General features: G+C 38.4%; 1 protein-coding gene across 4 annotated transcripts in view; it reads right to left on the bottom strand.

The window, feature by feature from the left end:
- CKAP5 (cytoskeleton associated protein 5) overlaps positions 1 to 21,754 on the bottom strand; it is a 113,518-nt gene that overhangs the window by 79,168 nt on the left and 12,596 nt on the right. The window contains exon 1 of one of the 4 annotated variants that reach the window (XM_019412341.2): positions 8,839 to 8,960. The exons of 2 other annotated variants lie outside the window; for them this stretch is intronic. The gene's annotated coding sequence lies outside the window, so the exon portion shown is untranslated. Of the gene's footprint in view, positions 1 to 8,579; positions 8,727 to 8,838; positions 8,961 to 21,754 lie in introns of those variants that run through there. One more of the 4 variants, XM_019412340.2, reaches the window with a different exon arrangement.

The raw sequence follows: 21,754 nt of genomic DNA, 5'->3' as shown, positions 1-21,754 counted from the left end.
AAGTATAGAAATGGAGATAGTGGTTTAGAAACTGCCATAGCACCTAACTTCTTTTATTATGGTGGTTTGAGGATCTGAACAAAGTTCAGCAAGGCTAAAGAATAAAATGCAACACAGAAAGTAAAAGGATATAAAGTCAGGCTAGAAAGTAAGTCAAGATCAGACCCTGGAAGATCTTGTGAGCAATGTTAAGGAATTTGGACTTTATCCTAAATGTAAAATGAAACTTTGAAGAATTCTAAATAGGAAATATTACATATGCTATCGAACTTGCATTTTTTTGAAAATTTTAAAAAATGTTTTATTTATTTTGAAGGGGGCAGGGGCAGAGAGAGAGGAAGACAGAGAATCCCAAGCAGGCTCCGTGACATCAGTGCAGAGCCCGATGCAGGGCTCAATCTCATGAAGCATGAGATCATGATCTGAGCTGAAATCAAAAGTCGGATGCTTCACCAACTGAGCCATCCAGGTGCCCCCAAACTTGCATTTTTTGAAGACCATATGTTGTACATGTAAAAAGCAATGTAAAGAATGCTTTGGAAGGCAGTAACAATGGAGGGAAACCAGTTAGAATACAGTGATCTAAATCAAAGATGATGGTGGCCTGCACCTGAGGATGGCAAGACTATCCGTCTTTCCTTCTTAAAGGTAAAATGGAATTAATACATATACATGCCACTTTGTCTTAAGAATGTACAAAAGTGGGGGGAGGAGGCCCTGGGTGGCTCAGTCGGTTGAGCATCTGACTTTGGCTCAGGTCATGATCTCAGTGAGTTTGAGCCCTGCATCGGACTCTGTGCTGACAGCTCAGAGCCCAGAGCCCCTGGTTTGGATTCTGTGTCTCCCTCTCTCTCTGCCCCTCCCCTGCTCATGCTCCGTCTCTCTCTCAAAAGTAAAATAAAAACATTAAAAAAAAATAGGGTACAAAAGGGGTTCTTTTTTGTGCCATAGGCCTCTGGTAAAGTCACAGACACCTTCTTCAGAATATTTTTTAATGCATAAAATAAAATATGTAAGATTATGTCAAATAATTTTGAAACATAATTGTTAATTACATTTTATCAAAATATTTACTTTAAAATGTGAATGACATTTTAAACGAACTTCTCCATACATTAAATAAAATCTAGCAGCAGGTGTATTACTATAATTACTATAATTTTGAAGTTATATTGGACAAAAATATTTTGATATATCACATAATGTGATTATGAAAATTACTTCTATTGGTAACAAATACACAGGTCATTCTTGTGGCTTATGGCCTACATTCTTCACTGAAGAAAATGCTAAAATTTCAGTTAGATGGTAAGAATAAAGATGCAATTATTTTTCCTTCCAAGTTCATAGAGTCCCTGAATTCCAACCCCAGGTTAAAATCTCTTGGTCTACACAACCTTCTAAATCTTATGGTCACATGAAAGCTCTTTACTTTCAAAGACTTTAGGGCACTATTTACAACAGTCCCAAAGTCTCTACCTAAAACAGTTACTACCAATCTATATTTCAATAATACTTTATATTTTACAAATATTTTTACAATAATTTTCTTATGTGAGGATCTAGTGAGGAAGATATTTAATTGCTTCTACGCATTTCACAATGTAAATGCAAGCACACTGTTTTATTACCTTATTGGGTTTTCTTTCTTTTTTCTATTATTCTAAGTTATGAGCTCTTTCTTCCTAACCTGTAAGATTCTCTTGAGCAAGAACTTTTTGTCTTAATAATCTCTATCCTCACAATGCTCAAAGAACAACATGGGATAAAGCAAATGTAATTATCCTCTTTTTACATATATGGAAATAAAGGCTCAATGTCTTACCCAGGTCACTTAAGTAGGAGAGACTGGCCTAGAAGAGATTTCTTGAATGCTAGTTTGGTGAATTTCTTAAAATTTATCTACATATGGTTTCTAGATGATCTATAGTGAAAACTATTCAACCTTTATAAATAATATGATTTATTTTGGTGATTACCTAACCCAGGTCTTTTTTTTTTTTTTTAATGTTTTTATTTATTTTTGAGAGAAAGAAAGAGGGTGAGCGGGGAGGGGCAGAAAGAAGGGAGACACAGAATCCAAAGCAGGCTCTAGGCTCTGAGCTGTCAGCACAGAGCCTGATGGGGGACTCGAACCCATGAACTGCAAGGTCATGACCCGATGTGAAGTCTGACGCTTAACCAACTGAGCCACCAAGCACCCCTTACCTAATTCAGTTAAGATATAAAGACAAGAAAGAAAGAAAGAAAGAAAGAAAGAAAGAAAGAAAGAAAGAAAGAAAGAAAGAAAGAAAGAAAGAAAGAAAATAAAAGAGTAAATGAGCATAATGTGAAAAACAAGTTTATCTGACTCTTTCAAAAGGACATAGGTAACTTAGAGAAATTTAAAATACAGTTAGCTGGTAAGGGGGAAATCATCCCTAATCAGCAGCTGCCTCTAATAATCAAGCCTACCTACCCAATTGGGCCTTAAAACACTGTTAACCTGCCTTTGGATAAGAAGAATGGAATGACTACAGTTTTAATTGTAATTTGGGATTATTCATGCAGTCCAACCCTTACCCCTGAAAGCTCTTATTCCATTGAGAGATGGCTCTACTAACTGATCAAAAAAACAAAACAAAACAAAAAAACTTTCCTTGAGATTAATAAAAAACAAAAGGATGCTAGACTACAATGGCTACAGTTCATATTCATTCTAAATTTCTATAATTCTAGAACATTTGGGGAAGTGGTCTTTTTTTTTTTTTTTTTTTTTTAATTTTTTTTTTTCAACGTTTTTTATTTATTTTTGGGACAGAGAGAGACAGAGCATGAACAGGGGAGGGGCAGAGAGAGAGGGAGACACAGAATCGGAAACAGGCTCCAGGCTCTGAGCCATCAGCCCAGAGCCTGACGCGGGGCTCGAACTCACGGACCGCGAGATCGTGACCTGGCTGAAGTCGGACGCTTAACCGACTGCGCCACCCAGGCGCCCCAAGGGGAAGTGGTCTTTAAAGTGACCACTGCTTGAAAGCTGAACTCTGCAAATTTTAACTAGTCATTGTCACAAAGGAAAATAAAAACCTTGGGAACATCTAGAACATATACAGGAAGTAATGAAGAGGAACCTCAGAGTCAGTATAAAATAGAACACATGTAAAATTAAATGTAACGATTTCATGAAAAGTCACGTAAGTTAAAGGCCTGAATGATTTCTTTAGAGGAATGTAGTACTGTTTTCAATATACACAGCAAACTGAAACCAAACTAACATTCACAATAGCCAAAGAATGGGAGCCATCCAAATGTCCATCCATTGATGAATATGGAAAATCCACACAATGAAATATTATTCAATAATAAAAAGAAATGAAGTACTATAAAGAACTCCTAAAACTCAACAACAAACAACCCAATTAAAAAATGGGCAAAGGGGACGCTTGGGTGGCTCAGTCAGTCAGGAGTCTGACTCGATTTTGGTTCCGGTCATGATCTCACAGTTCCTGAGATGGAGCCCCATGTGGAGCCCCACACCTGCTTGGGATTCTCTCCCTCTCTCTGCCCCTCCCCTGCTTGCTTGCACACACGCACGTACATGCTCTCTATCAAAAGAAATTAATAAACTTAAAAAAAATTTTTGAATGGGCAAAGGACTTGACTAGACACTTCTCCAAAGAAGATCTACAAATGGCTAATAGGCACATGAGAAGATGCTTAACATTACTAATCATTAGGGAAATGTAAATCAAAATTTTAAGATTCCACCTCACATCTATTAGGATGGCTACTATCAAAACAAAACAAAACAAAACAAAAAGACAATTGTTGGCAAGGATGTGGAGCAACTGAAACCTTTGTACACTGTTGTTAAGAATATAAAATGGGGGGGGGGCACCTGGGTGGCTCAGTCGGTTGGGTGTCCGACTTCGGCTCAGGTCATGATCTCACAGTTCGAGAGTTCGAGCCCCATATCAGGCTCTGTGCTAACAGCTCAGAGCCTGGAAACTGCTTCAGATTCTGTGTCTCCCACTCTCCCTGACCCTCCCCAGCTCACATTCTGTCTCTCTCTCTCTCAAAAATAAATAAACATTAAAAAAAAAAAAAAAAAAAAAAAGAATGTAATTTGGTATAGCTGCTGTGGAAAACACTATGGCACTTTTTCAAAAAATTAAAAACAGAATTACCATATGTTCCAGCAATTCTACTTCTGGGTATATATGCCCAAAAGAATTGAAAGCAGGGTCTCAAAGACATATTTGTACACCCATGTTCATTTCATAGCAGCATTATGCACAATAGCTAAAATGTGGAAGCAACTCAAGTGCTCATCAGTGGGTGAGTGGACAAGCCAAATGTGGTTTACACATACAATGGAATATTATTTAGCCTTAAAAAAGAAATAATTCTGACATATGCTATAATCTGGATGACCCCTGAGGCCATTATGCTAAAGTGAAATAAACCAGCCACAAAGATCATTCCACTTAAATGAGACAGTCAAAATCAGAGAGACAGAAAGCAGAAGGGTTTTTGCCAGTGAACAGATGGATTGGGGTATGTTCAATGGGTGTAAAGTTTCAGTTTTCCAAGTGAAAAAAATTATGGAAATGGATGGTGGTGATGGTTGTACAACATAATCTGACATGGTATCTGATACCAGTGAACTGCATACTTAAAAATGGTTAAGATGGTAAATTTTATGGTATATGTATTTTATCACCTTGCAAACATACTAAAAAAAGTCAGTTTCAAAGAACCACATATTGTATGATTCCATTTACATGAAATGTCCAGAATAGGCAAGTCTATAGAAGTAAAAAGTCGATCAGTGGTTGCCTACGAGTGAGGTGTTTGGGGCTATCAAAAGGGTAATGGCTAAAGAGTGTGGGATTTCTTTTCTTTCTTTCTTTCTTTCTTTCTTTCTTTCTTTCTTTCTTTCTTTCTTTCTTTCTTTCTCTTTCTTTCTTTCTTTCTTTCTTTCTTTCTTTCTTTCTTTCTTTCTTTCTTTCTTTCTGAGACAGAGATAGAGCATGAGCAGGGGAGGGACAGAGAGAGAGGGAGACACAGAATCAGAAGCAGGCTTCAGGCTCTGAGCTGTCAGCACAGAGCCCGACGCGGGGCTCGAACTCACAAATTCTGAGATCATGACCTGAGCCGAAGTCGGTCGCTCAACCGGCTGAGCCACCCAGGCACCCCAAGAGTGTGGGATTTCTTTTTGGGGCAATGAAAATGTTCTAAAACTGTGGTGATGACTGCACAAATCTAGAAATATACTAAAAGCCACCAAACTGTACACTTCAAAATGGGTGAGTGATATGCAAATTATATTTCATTAAAACTGTTAAAAAAAAAAAAAGAAACTAACAAAGTTTACTAACAGAAGCCCTTAGGAGATAAGAATGATTTGTTGGGGTGCCCGGGTGGCTCAGTCGGTTAAATGTCTGACTCTTGGTTTCAGCTCAGGTCATGATCTCATGAATCGTGAGTTCAAGCCCCACATCAGGCTCCACGCTGATAGTGTGGAATCTGCTTGGGATTCTCTCTGCCCCTCTCCTACTCACGCTCTTGCTCTCTCTCGCTTGCTCCCTCTCTCCAAATAAATACATAAACTTTAAAAAAATGATATGTTAAAGCTACTGATCATTTTACATGTGCATATGTTGGCTGCAGAGGTTAAGAGTCCTTTCTAATAATAAGGAATTAGTCTACTCCAATTTTACCTAAAGCATTCACATTCACTGAATTTTCCTATGGGTGCCTAAGTTCACAGGAGTACAAGTAAGAAGTTTAAACAAATAATCATAATACAAAATATATTATGTGTGGAAACTGCTTTAAGCAAGGGATAAATAAGGATTATGGGAGTTCTAAGACAGGATTAAAAAAAAATTTTTTTTAACGTTTATTCATTTTTGAGGGAGAGAACAGAGCATGAGCCAGGGAGGGGCAGAGAGAGAGGGAGACAGAATCCGAAGCAGGCTCCAGGCTCTGAGCTGTCAGCACAGAGCCTGACACAGGGCTCGAATTGACTGTGAGATCATAACCTGAGCCGAAGTTGGATGCTCAACCGACTGAGCCACCCAGGCCTCCCTAAGACAGGATTAACCACCAGTAAGTGAGGTATGGTCAGCGAAAATCTCACAGAAAGGATGGTATCTGAACTCAGTGATTAATGAAAGGTGGGATTTCCAAAAAAACAGACAAACAGAAGTAGAAGAGGAGATATTCTAGGCTGAGAGAATAAGAAAGGGAAAGTCTTAGAGACAGGAAAGTACAGAACATGTTCAAAGAACAATGAATGGCTCCATTTACCATAGTCTAAGACCAGAGAGGTAGACTAGGGTCAGGTCATGTAGAATCTTGAATATTAAGCTAAGCAGCAGATGCTGATGACTGCAGCAGGGCAATGACATAATCCTATCTACTTCAGAAAGATAAATCTATGTAGAATGGATGGGAAGGAAGAGAAAATAGAATCTTGCTAGAAAATTATCATAGTACTCCAGGACAAAGATAAATAGGAGCCAGAATTAGGGGTCTTAGGGATGGAAAGGATGGGCAGGGGAGACTGAAGGGAGTTACATTAAAGAAGGAGAATCCGTAAGCCTTAGCAAATAAGGATGTGGGAGCAGTTAGAGTCTAGTAGGAGGATCCAGTCTAGGTGACTGGGAGAACAGTAGTGTCAATGACATAAAAATGTCGGGAGTTCTGGATTGTTTATTTTTGGGGAATGGAGAAGAGGTGAGGAATATGATGAGTTTAGTTTTAGACTTGAGAAATATGATCTTCAAGTGACTGAAAATGTGGCACCAGGATTAAACAGAGGATTCTGGATTTTATAAACACAGACATAGGAAACCGAGTTGTCATTGTATAACAAGGTTTGATGCTTTAAGAGTAAATAAAACTGCCAACAAAGAGAAGCATTAATAAAATTAATTTGAACTATATATGATGCTTGCTATGGCTCATTCAATCTAGTCATACTACAAACGTTCATAACTTTCAATTATTCAGAGCTCTCAGGAGCCTTTACAACTAGCATGAAACAGAAGCAAAAGCAAGGAGGCCAGCTAAAATAAGTCTATTCCACGGAAATATTATAATCTTACATATTACTGTATCTAAAACATCTTCCAAACAGCTCAAATACCACATAATCCACACTGCTGCTGAAAAGGTTTAGATGTAATTGTTTATTTTTAGACTAGAGATTAAGAAATGTTTCCAAGGTCATATTAAAGGTAGAACTTAGAATAAATTTTGAACCGATTTTTTGGTTTAGTATTCAATTAACAAATTACCTATTAAGTATATATTATTATAACATATAGACTCAAGCAATCTGCATTTTCTCATTCATCAATCAGCTAAAAGTAAGGCACCAAGAGATCAAGTCATGAGTAATGTTAGAGCTGGGCCTACAACCTAGATCTCCTTTCTCTCAGTCCACCAACTTGGCCGTTCCATTCATGGGTCCAACTGGAGTATCCTTTTAAGTTTCTCTAACTTGACAGTCTATAAGAATGATCATAAAGCTACTAAACAGGCTGTTTCAGCTTTCTACTTGGGAAGAAGCCATGGCAGTGAAACCATTTTATGGCTAATTCCCAAGCTCTTGACCTACAAAAGCTCTTCGCTATCACAATACACGAGATCTGGATCTGATTACCATTCCTGGACTCTCACTTCTGGTTAAGGAAATGCTACTGCAGAAGCATAGAATAAGTGTGAGGGAAATCTGAAGAAAATGTCCACTCCAAAAGCAACTCCTTTGAATGACCAATGAAGTATGATAATAGACTCAAACAAAAAAAACAAAAAACAAACAAAAAAAGAAAGAAAAGAAAAGAACTATAAAACAGGGAAATAGGGATAAAACAATACACAGGCAAGCCCAGAGAGCTTTACTCAAACCTTATATAGAAAGGACAAATGGATTAAAGAAGCATAACAATTATGTAACTGTCATAGAAAAGTTAAGATTTTTATTACTTGGCCAACCCAGACAAAAGCTCACCTCTAAGTACCAGTAACAAAAAGACAAACCCTTCCCCCTAAATTTAAAAACCTCACTGCCCTCAGGTAATTCCCACTACCAAGGACAAGCGTTACCCTCTTGCTGGAGTATTCTCCAGAAATCTGAACTGCTTCACTAGCAGTTATCTCAGGAAACTTGGGTGTGCTTGCTGTCCTAGTCCTGGGATGGTGGCCTCTCATAAATTCCTTCTGAAGGGGAAGGATAAAGAGCTGTCTCTGAGCGATCTCTTACACATCCTGCTATTCATATCAGCAGGACAGAAGATTAACTGAACTCTCTGGAGCAGATGATCACTGTTAATGTCTCCAAAAGAGGGACCCACAGCCACACAGGCCTCTGGGGAGTTGGAAAGCTAAAACCTGGCTGTGAATTAGGTCAACTTGGAGAGTTACTGCTCAACTCTACCAAGGTACCTGAAAATCTAATGCTTACTCATCCCTAAACTACCCAGGTCTCCAAATCCCAGGCGAAGGACCCAAGGCCCAGGACACTAGATCCAGCTCCACCCATCCAGCTCAATGGGGTTACACTCGAGTAAAAGCAAACCTCTCCTCACCGCAAGAGGAACCAGGCTGGGGCAAGGCCGGGTCGTGGACACAGCTCAACCACTGCATATCCAAACAAGCACCCTAGGGCCGCTGTCACCACCCAGAAGTAGAGCAGATGCCCCAGGCTTTAGCTCACTGCAGCCGGCATTGTTTACGCTCTTTCGCCACCTAAGCCTCTGATAGGCCAGGAAAGTCCCCTGCACTGTCCACCAAGACTTCCGGCACGGGCACGGGATGCTTGACCCCCGCCCGCAGTTTGACACTTACGCTCCCTGGGCAGGGAGAGGTCTGGGGGCCCTATGGTCCGAGCAGAATCAGCAGGAATACCCGGCGGGCCGTGGCGGCATTGGTGCGGAGGGCTGCTGAGAAACGCCTCCTCCAGGGGCGGGGCCCAGAGCTCTCTGTCAGAGTGCCCGCCCCACCTCGGTGCCCCTCCCAACACCCACTGAAGGCTTAAAGGAGCCGCATCTTAGTCCAGAGGTCTGCAGGACTCAGGGTGCTGCTTCTAGCCCACAGGGTTTTCAAGGCATGAGGCAAAAGAAGGACCAACTAGAAAGACTCCTCCCCGGTTGGGTGGGCCTCTTTTTTTGTTGGCAACACAGGCAACGTTCCTGAAACAAAGGAGGTGACCAGTTCTTATTATCACAATCCTAATCCCTCCTCCAGGGATGGAAAAAAAAAAATTGCTGCAGGCAATAGCCAAAGTATCTGGGTAAATATATAGCCCCCATTATGTAAGATGCTTATTCCATTAATTTGAGCAGTTAGTGTTCTTCAAATGGCAACTGAAAGAACCAGAAAGGAATTTGGGCAGCCTGCACTGCTTCACCACCTCACCCTTTCTCTACCACAGGGGAAATCCCAGACAATGATAGAAGATGGGTAGGAAGGCAATAGGAGGAGAAATGGAAAACATTCTCCTTCTTGTGAGCAAAATGTGCCAAGAACTGGCACAAGAATTCAAAAACTGACCAAGAATTCATCACATGTCCACGTAGATGAAGAAATCTTGCACACAAATACAATTGTGATGTGCAGCCATGCAATTTAATATGAAGAGTTCTTGAGAAAACTGTAGTAGAAACTGGATTAATATCTCTGGAGTTAAGTAATGGTCTCTGAGCCCTCCATAGGTTATCAGTGGCTTTTAACTTTCTTTTCATAGGAGGAATTTTTCCTCAATCTCAGTTTACAAGGTTCGACTGCATTTTGTGTCTCGTACTGTCAGGAATATATTAAGCCTATATTAGCTGAATAAACACACCTTATTAAAGCCTTAAACCACCACCAGACAAGTATGGGAATCAATTTAGTGAGGCAAAAGACCATTTTTTAAGTGCCCTAATAACATCCTCCATTTCAAACATGGGTTCAAGTGAAAATGTAGATTCCAAAGGACAGGCAAGACTGCTCTGCTTACTAGGGAACAGACAGGTTACTTCTATTCTGAAGGTCTCTGAAGGTCTTAGAGAATTCTAGGATCAGGCTGCCAGTAAGAGAAATGGATTCAGATTAGAATAGTCTGATTTTCAACTGCCAAGAAAATCTCACTTTAAAGTGCATTTAACTGTGAATGATACTTTTGAATTAGGTAATTAAGACCGTTCATTCTATCCCCAGGAAGCATATCACACTATTCTGAGGGTAATGGTTTGCAGATCAGCCTCCCCATTAGATTGTGAGCACCTCAAGGGCAAGGGCTAGAATGTATCTTAATCACCCTTTTCTCCCAGTGTGATACAAAATGAATATTCAATAAATATTTATCACAAAAATTATGACCAACGCTTTCTTTGATACAGGAGTCCAGACAACCGTCAATAAGCATAGCACAGTGAATACAGGTGTGCATGCACACACACAAATGGCTAACACCCAGTGCTATGCGTGTTAGTGAATTAAAAATTTAGAGAGAAAAGAAATCCACTGAGTGTACAGCTCGATCTCAGACATGAGAGCTCAAGATGATGATGATGATGATGATGATTATTATTATACAGATTTATAGCTCTTGTCTCAAATACACATTTTATATAAATATTCCTGAATAATTCTTAGATATTTTACCAAATATGGTCTAAATATAGGCCATCTTATTTTGGTTACTGCTTTTTTCTTTACTATACCATGAAGAGAGTAAACTGGACATGTAAAACCTTTACAATTCAACTACCAGTTAGTAGTCTTCTCCATAACATGGGAATGTGAAACTGTTTAGGAAATGATTTGGTAAAAATTATATATAGAACATAGGAAAATGATAACAATTCATGTATTAGGAAGGTCGAGTGCAGGAGAGGGGGGCGCCTGGGTGGCTCAGTTGGCTAAGCGACCGACTTCGGCTCAGGTCATGTCTCACTGTGTGAGTTTGAGCCCTGTGTGGGGCTTGTGCTGACTGTGTGGAGCCTGCTTGGGATTCTCTCTCTCTCTGTACCTCCCAACTTGTGCATGTGCTCTCTCTCTCTCAAAATAAATAAACTTAAAAAAAACTTCAATCCACAAGCATAATTTAAAAAAAACAAAAGGAAGGTGGGATTTCTTGTACTTTTAAAATATCTTTTTTCATCCCAGGGTTTAGGGATTGAGCCCAACCTCTGGCTCCATGATGAACGTGGAGCTTGCTTTAAGATTCTCTCTCTGCTCCCCTCTCCCCTGCCCCCATACTCTCTCTCTCTAAAATAAAAAAGTATATCTCTTTTTTCACTGTACCATTTTTTTCTCTGTAACACATTAACATAGAAAAGAAAACTAATGTGTGCATAACCATCAATGGAAAAGGGTTGTTTGTTTTTAAAGTGTTATTTATTTAAGTATCTCTACACCCAACATGGGGCTCGCACTCATGACTCTGAGATCAAGAGTTGCATACTTTTCTGACTGAGCCAGCCAGGCACCCCAGGAAAAGGAAGTTTTAAGCATTAACTGGAAATTTTCATTAGATCATATTTAATGAAAGAAAGAAGCCAAGTTAGTGACTAAGAGTATGGACTCTGGAGATAGAATGCTAGTTCAAATCCTGGTTGGAACCATTTATTAGCTGTGTGGCTTTAGACAAGCTGCTACCTTTCTGTGCTTCTGTTTTCTATATGTAAAATGGGAAAAATAACAATATCTACCTCATTCAGTCATTAGGAGAATTAAACCAGTTAAGTTTATCATATTTATAAAGCACCTACGACAGTGCCTATAATAAAGTGCTATATACAAGTATTTGAGAAATAAAAAATATAATGTTCAACAAATACTGTCTACCTTTTCTGTCACATTCCTTTTAAAACTAAAAAGCAAATGCATACCATCAACTGCTCCCAACTCTCTGTGTTCCCAGCTGTCAGAAAGAGATAATAACTCAGTTTTAGAGAGGGAGGAGAGATTCCCCAAGCTGAGAGCTTTCAAGTAAGGTTTATTAAGGTATAACTTACATACAATAAAATTCACTCTTTTTAGTACATAGTTCTAGGAGTTTTGGCAGTCACAGAGTATCAGCACAATCAAGAACATCTCCCTTAGCCCAAAATATTTCCCAGTGCCCCCTTTGTAGTCAACTCCTCTCCCCTAGGCAACCACTGATCAGTATGCTGTTCTATAGTTTTGCCTTCTGCACGATGCCATATTAAAAAAAAAAAAAATCATACAGTGTATAGTCTTTTGAGTACAGCTTTTTTCATAATACAATTGAGATCATCCATGTTGTTGCACAGATCAGCAATTTGTTCCTTTTTTATTGCTGAGTAATATTCCCTTGTATGATCTAACACATTTTGCTCATCAATTTTACCAGTTACCAACATGTGGGTTGTGTCTAGCTTTTAGCAATTGTGAAAAAGACTACTACAGATTTTTATACAGACATAAGTTTTCAGTTCTGTTGGGCAAAAACCTAGAAGTGGGAAAGTTGAGTGGTATGGTAAATGTATGTTTAATTTTATAAGTAAGTGCCAAAATGTTTTCCAAAGCGGCTATATGAACCACTCTGCAATCTTCCTCCACCAGCAATGTCTAAGAGTTCAAGTGTAACTGTATCATTACTTAGTACTAATTTCTAGTATGGCTCCATATTTTTATACCTATGAATTAAAGCCAGTTTTTTTCTGCAATTTAGTTTTAATGGTTTGTAATGTCCTCTTCCATTTACAAACCAGTCGTTGATCATTTGGTATGAATCTTAGATGCTACTTTATTAATACTTTCAAAGGGGTAGATCAATGAAAATTAGTCTTTCAAATCCCATCCAAAAGCAGTCAAATTTAGTCATTTTATCTGGATCGACAAGCTACAAGGCTAAACAAATAGCTCTCCGAGTAAGCAGAACAAACCAAAGCATATATTATATATCTGTCAGTTTAACTGTTTTTCCAACATTCAGATGGGCTTATCCATAGCCTAAGTAAAATTCCTCAACAATCTTATTACATAACAAGTCAAATTAAACATGTTTATCAAGGGGCGCCTGGGTGGCGCAGTCGGCTAAGCATCCGACTTCAGCCAGGTCACGATCTCGCGGTCCGTGAGTTCGAGCCCCGCGTCAGGCTCTGGGCTGATGGCTCAGAGCCTGGAGCCTGTTTCCGATTCTGTGTCTCCCTCTCTCTCTGCCCCTCCCCCGTTCATGCTCTGTCTCTCTCTGTGCCAAAAATAAATAAAAAACGTTGAAAAAAAATTAAAAAAAAAAAAAAAAAAAACAAAAAACCATGTTTATCAAAATATAATTCTCTTGAGTAGGAAACAAAAAGAAGCTTCAAGAAAATATTTTAAAACTTATCATAAATACTTGTCTACTATTTCAAAAAAAATGCTTTAAAAAGGAGGTGTGGAATTTGTTTGTAATTGTTGGTTAGCATGGAGAAACTGGTACATCCGTTTTGGAAAATATTTGTATTAACAACCCATTCCCAAGAGAACTGAGAGCACTATGTCCACACAAAAACTGGTTCATAACTGTTAATATCAACATTATTCATAATAGCCCCAAAGTGGAAACAACCCCCAAATCCACCAATTTATGAAAGGATAAACAAAATGTGGAATATCCTATCCATACAATGGAATATCATGCAGCCATAAAAAGGAATGAAATAGTATTATATGCTATTAACATAAGTTAACCTTGAACACATTATGCTAAGTGAAAGAAGCAAGGCACAAATGGCCGTATGTTGTGTGATTCCTTTGGTATAAAATGCACACATCAGGCAAATCCACAGGGACAGAAAGTAGAATGGCGGTTGCCAGGGGCTGGGGTGGGTAGAATGAGAAAGAGGGAATGGGGAATGGCTGCTAATGGGTATGAAGTCTCTTTTTGGAGTGATGAAAATGTGCTGGAATTAGATACTGGTGATGGTTGCACAACCATGTGAATATGTTTAAAAGCCACTGAATTGTATGTACACATTAAAAGGATAAATTTTATGGTATGTGAATTATATCTCAATTAAAAAACTCACTGACAAGAGAATGGATAAACAAGCTGTGGTATATTCAGAAAAGATATTATACAGTAGTGAAAACAAATGAAGACAACTATTAGCAAAAACCTGCATGAATTTCACAAACCATAGCTAGTACTAGAGAGCATACAGTATGATTACACAAACCCAAACAATATACTGCTTAGGAATGTATACATTTTTTTTTTAATTTAAAAGAAAAGTATAAGGAGGATAATGCCGAAAACTTAGCATAGTGAAAAAAGCAGGGAATTAAACCCAGGATGCAATCCAGGAGGACTGCACAGGATATTGGTAATGATCTATTTCTTAAACTGGGTGGTAGGATGATGGGTGTTTCTTTTTCAAATTTATAACATAAATAATATATTATATTTAAAATATACTAAATACTCCAGGAGTTTAAAAATGAAAGAAAAAAAAAGCTCTGCCTCTTGTTAGTAGGATTTTATAATTTAAAAAGTTACATTCCATAGTGTTCAGGTAGAAGTGTAAGAAGGCACTTTTTTTTTTTTTTTTTTTTCCAATATGAGAGGAGTACTGGGCTGGAAAGAAGAAAATTTATATTCCCAAATCCCTGTTCTACCATTAGTTTCTACCATAAAGCTGTGAAACTTTAGGAAGGTCATTGAATCTTTGGAGGCTTCAGTGTCGTCATGCATAAGACAAGGAGTTTGTATTAACAGCTCTCCCACCTCTAAACTTTTGAGACCATGCTCCACAACCACTATTTGTATATGATAAACAACATGCTTGCAATTCCAAGTTCTTCAGTACTAAGATATCTGCAGCTAATGTTAAATGTTTGGAAAGTGCTTCTACTTCAGTGGTAAAATCTCATAGCCTCATTCTCTTTGGCCCTTGGTTAAATTACTACAAAGGGATGGTATCGGTTGTACAGATAATCCAAAACCACAGTTTGCATACATGTGGATTCTACCATCATTTTCCCTTTCCAGGCAATCTCACCCTGGTAGAATAGATTTTGTCCCCAGGCCAAAAAGAAGGGATTCACACAAGCCACTCAAAAAGCACAATTTTAACCATCAGTCTCTTATGCCTGGCAAAGAAAGTAATGTGGTAAAAGATAAAAACACTGATTCAAGAAGTCAGGAATATGAACTATATTTCCTTCTCCATATACAGAATACTGGCAAGGACAGTTTCTGAGTCATAGAGTCACATCTAGCACAATTTGTGGCACCAAGAAGTCAGTATCACTTTCAGAGCAGGCCTTCCTTCCTATGGCTTCTACTCAGGGCACCACACCCAGTTAAACATTCTACTATCAACCATCACTCAAAGGGGATTTAAAAGTGATACATTAAAAGCCCAGGAGAGACGGCTTCACTGGAGAATTCTATAAAACATTTAAAGAAGAATTAACACCAATCCTGAAACTCTTCCAAAAATTTGAAGAGGAGAGAACATTTTCAAACTCATTCTATGAGGCCAGAATTACCCTGATATGAAAGCCAGACAAAGACACTGCAAGAAAACTACAGACCAATATTGTTGATAAAATACTGATGCAAAAATCCTCAAAATACTACCAAACTGAGTCCAACAGCACATTAAAAACATTATACACCATGCCCAAGTGGAATTTATTCCTGGAATGCAAGAATGGTTCAACATACCAAAATCAATCAACATAATACACCATAACTCATTACAAGAATGAAGGACAAAACCCACATGATCATCTCAATTGATGCAATAAAAAGCATTTGACAAGATTTAACACCCTCAATGATGAAAACATTCAAACAAGGAATATAAGGAGACTACCTCAACATAATAAAGGCCATTTATGAAAAGCCATAGCTAACATCATACTCGGTGGTGAAAGACTGAAAGCTTTTCCTATAAGATCAGGATACCTATTGTAGCCATTCCTATTCAATACAGTACTGGAAGTCTTAGCCAAAAGAGTTAGGCAAGAAAAAGAAATAAAAGGCATCTAAATTGGAAAGGAAGAAGTAAAATTATCTGTTTGCAGATGACATACTTTTATATGTAGAAAACCCTAGAGACTCCACAAAAGAAAATCTGAGAATAAATGTATTCAGCAAACTTGCAGGATACAAAATCAACACACAAAAACACATTGTGTTTGTATACACTAACAATGAACAATCTGCAAAGGACATTAAGAACACAACCCCACTTAAAATAGCATCAAAAAGAATACAATGCTTTTGGTTAGGAATAAACCTAACCCAGGAGGTGAAACTGAAATTAAAGAAAACACAAATAAATGGAAAGACATCTCACATCCATGGATTGAAAAACTTAGTTACTAAGATGTCCATACTCCTAATAGATTCAACACAATTCCTATCAACCCCAACAGCATTTTTTTGCAGAAATAGAAAAATTCATCTTAAAATTCATATGGAATCTCAAAGGACCCCGAATAGCCAAAATAATTTTGAAAAAGAAAAACACTGGAGGACTCATACTTCCTGATTTCAAAACATTACAAAGCTACAGTAATCAAAACAGTGTGTTACTAGTATACAGACAAATAGACCAATAGAACAGAAAACCCAGAAATAAACCCTCATGTGTAGGGTCAAGTGATCTTTGAGAAGGGTGCCAAGACCACTCAATGGGGACAAAGCAGACTCCTTATGAAATAGCACTGTGAAAAAAATGGATATCCACATGCAAAAGAACAAAGTTGGGACTCTTATCTCATACTATATACAAAAATTAATTTGAAATGATTAAAGACCTAAATGTAAGATCTGTAACTATAAAATTTCTAGAAGAAAAACATAGAGGAAAAGCTTCATTACACTGAAATGGGCAATGATTTCTTAGATGTGATACCAAAAGCACAAGCAACAAAAGCAAAAAAGACAGTTGGGACATCAAACTTAAAAACTTTTGTGTATCAAAGGACACAACAGAGTAAAAAAGCAACTTACAGAACGGAAGAAAATATCTCTGAATCATATATCTGATAAGGGGTTAATATCCAGAAGACAGAAAGAACTCCTACAACAACAAAAACCCAAATACCCCACCTAAAAAAAATGGGCAAAAGAACTGAATAGTCAGTTCTCCAAGTATGATATACAAATGGCCAACAGCATATGAAAAGATGCTCAACATCACTAATCATCAGAAAAATACAAATCAAAACCACCATGAGATAAACTTACACCCATTAGGATGATTACTATATTAAATAATAATAATAATAATTGGCAAGAATGTAGAGAAATAGGAACCTTTGCACACCATTGGTAGGACTGTAAAATGGTTCAATTGCTATGGAAAATGGTAGAGGTTGCTCAAAACATTAAAAATTGAATACCGTATTACTATATGATTCAGCAATCCCATTTCTGAATGTGTGTATATATATGTGTTTATATATGTGTATATATATATATATCCAAAAGAATTAAAAGTTGGGTCTCAACATGACTTGTACACCCATGTTCAAAGCAGCACTATTCACAATAGCCAAGAAGTAGAAGCAACACAGATGTCCACTGGAGAAGGAATGGATAAACAAAATGTAAAATACATACATACAGCGGAATACAAGACTTAAAAAGGAAGGAAACCCTGTTACACACTACAGTGTGAATGAACTCTGAGAACATTACACTAAGGGAAATAAGCCAGTCACAAAAAAGACAAATATTGTATAATTCCACTTACATGAGGTATCTAAACTAGTAAAATTCATAGAAACATAAAGTAGAAGGACGGTTATCAGGGGCTGGGGGAAGAGGGAAAGAGAATGTATAGATTCAGATTTACAAGATGGGAAAACAATTCTGGAGATATGTTTCACAACAATGTGGATGTACTTAATTTAAAATGTACTTAGGGGCAGCTGGGTGGCTCAGTTGGTTAAGCCTCCAGCTTCGGCTCAGGTCATGATCTCGTGGTTCATGGGTTCTAGCCCTGAGAAGGGCTCTGCACTGGTGGTCTGCTTGGGATTCTCTCTGTCTCTCCTCCTCCTCCTCCTCCTCCTCCTCCTTCTCCTCCTCCTCCTCCTCCTTCTCCTCCTTCTCCTCCTCCTCCTCCCCTGCTCTCTCTGTCTCTCTCTCAAAGTAAATTAAAAAAATTTTTAAAAGTGTACTTAATTATGGAGTGCCTGGGTGGCTCAGTTGGTTAAGCATCAGACGACTCTTGATCTCAGCTCATGATCTCAGGATCGTAAGGTCAAGCCCTTTGTTGGACTCTGTATTCAGGGCTCTGTGCTGGGCATAGAGCCTACTAAAATAAAATAAAATAAAATAAAATAAAATAAAATAAAATGTACTTAATTAAAAATGGTAGTTTTTGTGTGTTGCATGTTTTTATAAATTTTAAAAAGTGAGACACTCATGCATTCAACAAAATGCTCTGCAACTATTAAAAAAAAGATGAAGACTAAATAAATATTCATGTGGAAGAAATATATTAAATTTTTAAAAGAAAATTGGAAGGCTGTATATGAAGTCATTTTTGCATTTAGTAAAACCATATAGAGGGCTGTACACATTGGTAGTAGGCTGATAACGACCCTCCAAAATACTAGATTTTGTTGTTTTTTTTTTTTGTTTTTTTTTTAAATTTTTTTTTCAACGTTTATTTATTTTTGGGACAGAGAGAGACAGAGCATGAACGGGGGAGGGACAGAGAGAGAGGGAGACACAGAATCGGAAACAGGCTCCAGGCTCTGAGCCATCAGCCCAGAGCCCGACGCGGGGCTCGAACTCACGGACCGTGAGATCGTGACCCGGCTGAAGTCGGACGCTTAACCGACTGCGCCACCCAGGCGCCCCCAAAATACTAGATTTTAATCCCTAGAATTTGTAAATGTCACTTCATTTGGTAACAGTGTCTTTCCAGCTGTGATGAAATTAAGGATCATGAGATAGGGAGGTTATCCTGAATTATCTGAATGGGCCCTAAATGCAATCACATACATCCTTGTAACAGGGAAGTAGGGAAATTTGACACACACGTAGGAGAAGGCCACATAAAGGCAGAGAAGAGCAAGATTAGAAAAGGCTGAAGTGGTATGACACGAATTAGGGAATACCAACAGCCAACCCAAGAGCAAGGAAGGGATTCTCCCAGAGAGCCTCTGGAGGAACATGGCCCTGCCTTAGTTGTAGCCCCCAGAAGACTCATCCTAAATTGTGTTGGACTTCTGGGCTCCAGAACAGTGAGAGAAAAAATTTTTGTTGTTTTAAACCACCACATTTGTGGTAATCTGTTACAGCAGCCATACAAAACAAATGCAACATTGTACATGTTTGAAATCACATACACATTTTTTGGAAGGATCCACAGAAAACTGTTAAAACGATGGCTACTTCTAAGCAGCATATCTAAGGGGCTGGCTGAAGAACTTTTACTTTTCACTTTCATACCTAGCCATTTCTTTTTAAAACAAAAACAAGCTTCAATGTTTTTAAAAGCTCTAAAACTTTAAAATTCCCGCATGGAACCTTGAAGCTGGTTCTATCTCTACTCATCCCATAAGCTAAGCCTCACTTCTCCCCCTTAACATTTTTTGGGCATCATATCTCCTTTGAAAGAAGCAACGAAATTTTGTTTATTACCCTACATCTAGCAGAGTGCTTGGCACTCTAACATAACTCCTAAAATGGCATCATTTCATCAAACCATAGAAGTCTTAAATATATAATAAATGTGTTCCTTGAGTTATTTATAAATAGAATTTTGTATGTTGAATGTGTATTTCAAATGTCAGGAAAACAATATATTTAATGGAATTCTGAAGTAAACTTTTTCAAAGTGAGAAATCACTCAGCGATAAATTTTGAAATTTTATGAGTTTTGCCACTGTTTTCTTGGTTACCCATTTTTTTTTTATTATAAAATCCATTAAAAGAGGGTAATTTTAATTTTAGAATCTTTCACTTTGGCAAAGCCAGGGCAGAAGAACAGTTGTTTGCAATAAATCTAATTGTACAGAGCTCCAGTCTCTAAACCTGTCATGTTGGGCTCTGAAGTTAGATCTGAATTCTAAAACTTGCTTTGTCACACATTAGCTGAGTCTCAGTTTCATCATCTGTCCTAACAGTACCACCTTCGTGTGGTTCCTTATTTAATACACACTTCTGGAGCATTCACCATGGGCCAGGCACTATTCTAAGCATTTAAATTACTGACTCATTTAAATTGCTAGAACTCTGAACCTGATACTATTATCTCCATTTTACAGACAAAGAAACTGAGGCAAAGAGATTAAGCAAATTTGCCTAAGGTAATCCAACTAAATGTTGTAAAAATTAAATGAAATTTGGCCTTATACATGTTAAGAATCCTCCCTTAATATCCACATTATTCCCCTGCTCCACAAGTACACGTGCTTGGCAGATCAGGTGAGGTTACTGTTAGGCACTCAGCTAATGTGCTGAATACAGGTAGTACAATACAGTAGCCCAGGGGCCAGCTACTATGAGGGTGTAACAGAGGCACCTAATCTACACCGAGGGGTCAGGGAGGGTCTCCCTGAAAAAGTGATACAGGCATACCTCACCTTACTGCACTTTCCAGATACTGTGGTTTTTACAAATTGAAGGTTTGTGGCAACTCCGCATCAAGCAAATCTATCAGCATCATTTTTCCAATAGCATTTACATCACCCCATGTCTATGTCACATTTTGGTCATTCTCACAATGCTTCAAACTTTTCCATTTTTATTATTATATTTGTTACAGTGATCTGTGATCAGTAATCTGGTTTTTTGTTTTGTTTTTTTTTTTTTGATCAGTGATTTTTATTTATTTATTTTTTAACGTTTATTTATTTTTGAGACAGAGAGAGATAGAGCATGAATGGGGGAGGGTCAGAGAGAGAGGGAGACACAGAATTTGAAACAGGCTCCAGGCTCTGAGCTGTCAGCACAGAGCCCGACGCGGGGCTCGAACCCACGAACTGCGAGAACGTGACCTGAGCTGAAGTCGGACGCTTAGCCGACTGAGCCACCCAGGCGCCCCTGGATCAGTGATTTTTGATGTTACTATTGTAATTGTTTTGGGGCACCACGAACCACACCCATACAAGACAGCAATCTTAATTAATAAATGTTGTTCTTTCTTTCTTTCTTTCTTTCTTTCTTTCTTTCTTTCTTTCTTTCTTTCTTCTTCTTTATTTTTTGAGAGAGAGAGAGAGAGAGAGAGAGAGAGAAAGAGCGAGCAGGGGAAAGGCAGAGAGAGTATCTAGAGCAGGCTCCATTTCCAGTGCAGAGCCCAACGCAGAACTCGGTCTCACAACTGTGAAATCATGACCTGAGCCAAAATCAAGAGTTGGGTGCTTGGGACGCCTAGGTGGCTCAGTTGGTTGAGCGTCTGACTTTGACTCAGGTCATTCTGACTTCGACTCAGGTCATGATCTCACAGTCTGTGGGTTCGAGCCCCACGTTGGGGTCTGTGCTGACAGCTGGGAGCCTGAAGCCTGATTCAGATTCTGTGTTTCCCTCTCTCTCTGCCCCTCTCCCAGTTGCGCTCTCTCTCTCTCAAAAATAAACAAACATTAAAAAAAATTAAAAAAAAAAAGAGTTGGATGCTTAACCTACTGAGCCACCCAAGCACCCCAATGTTGTTGTGTTCTGACTGCTCCACCAACTGGCCTCTCTTAGAACCTCCCTATTCTCACTCTCTCCTCAGGCCTCCCTATTCTCTGAGACACAACAATACTGGAATTAGGCCAATTAATAACCCTACAATGACTTCTAAGTATTTAAGTGAAA

Source organism: Panthera pardus, unplaced genomic scaffold, assembly GCF_024362965.1.
Source record: "Panthera pardus isolate Hobbes unplaced genomic scaffold, ASM2436296v1 HiC_scaffold_12, whole genome shotgun sequence".
In the NCBI taxonomy this organism is placed as follows: domain Eukaryota; kingdom Metazoa; phylum Chordata; class Mammalia; order Carnivora; family Felidae; genus Panthera; species Panthera pardus.
Note: the sequence above shows the minus strand (reverse complement) of the source record. Positions and strands in the feature narration are given on the sequence as shown.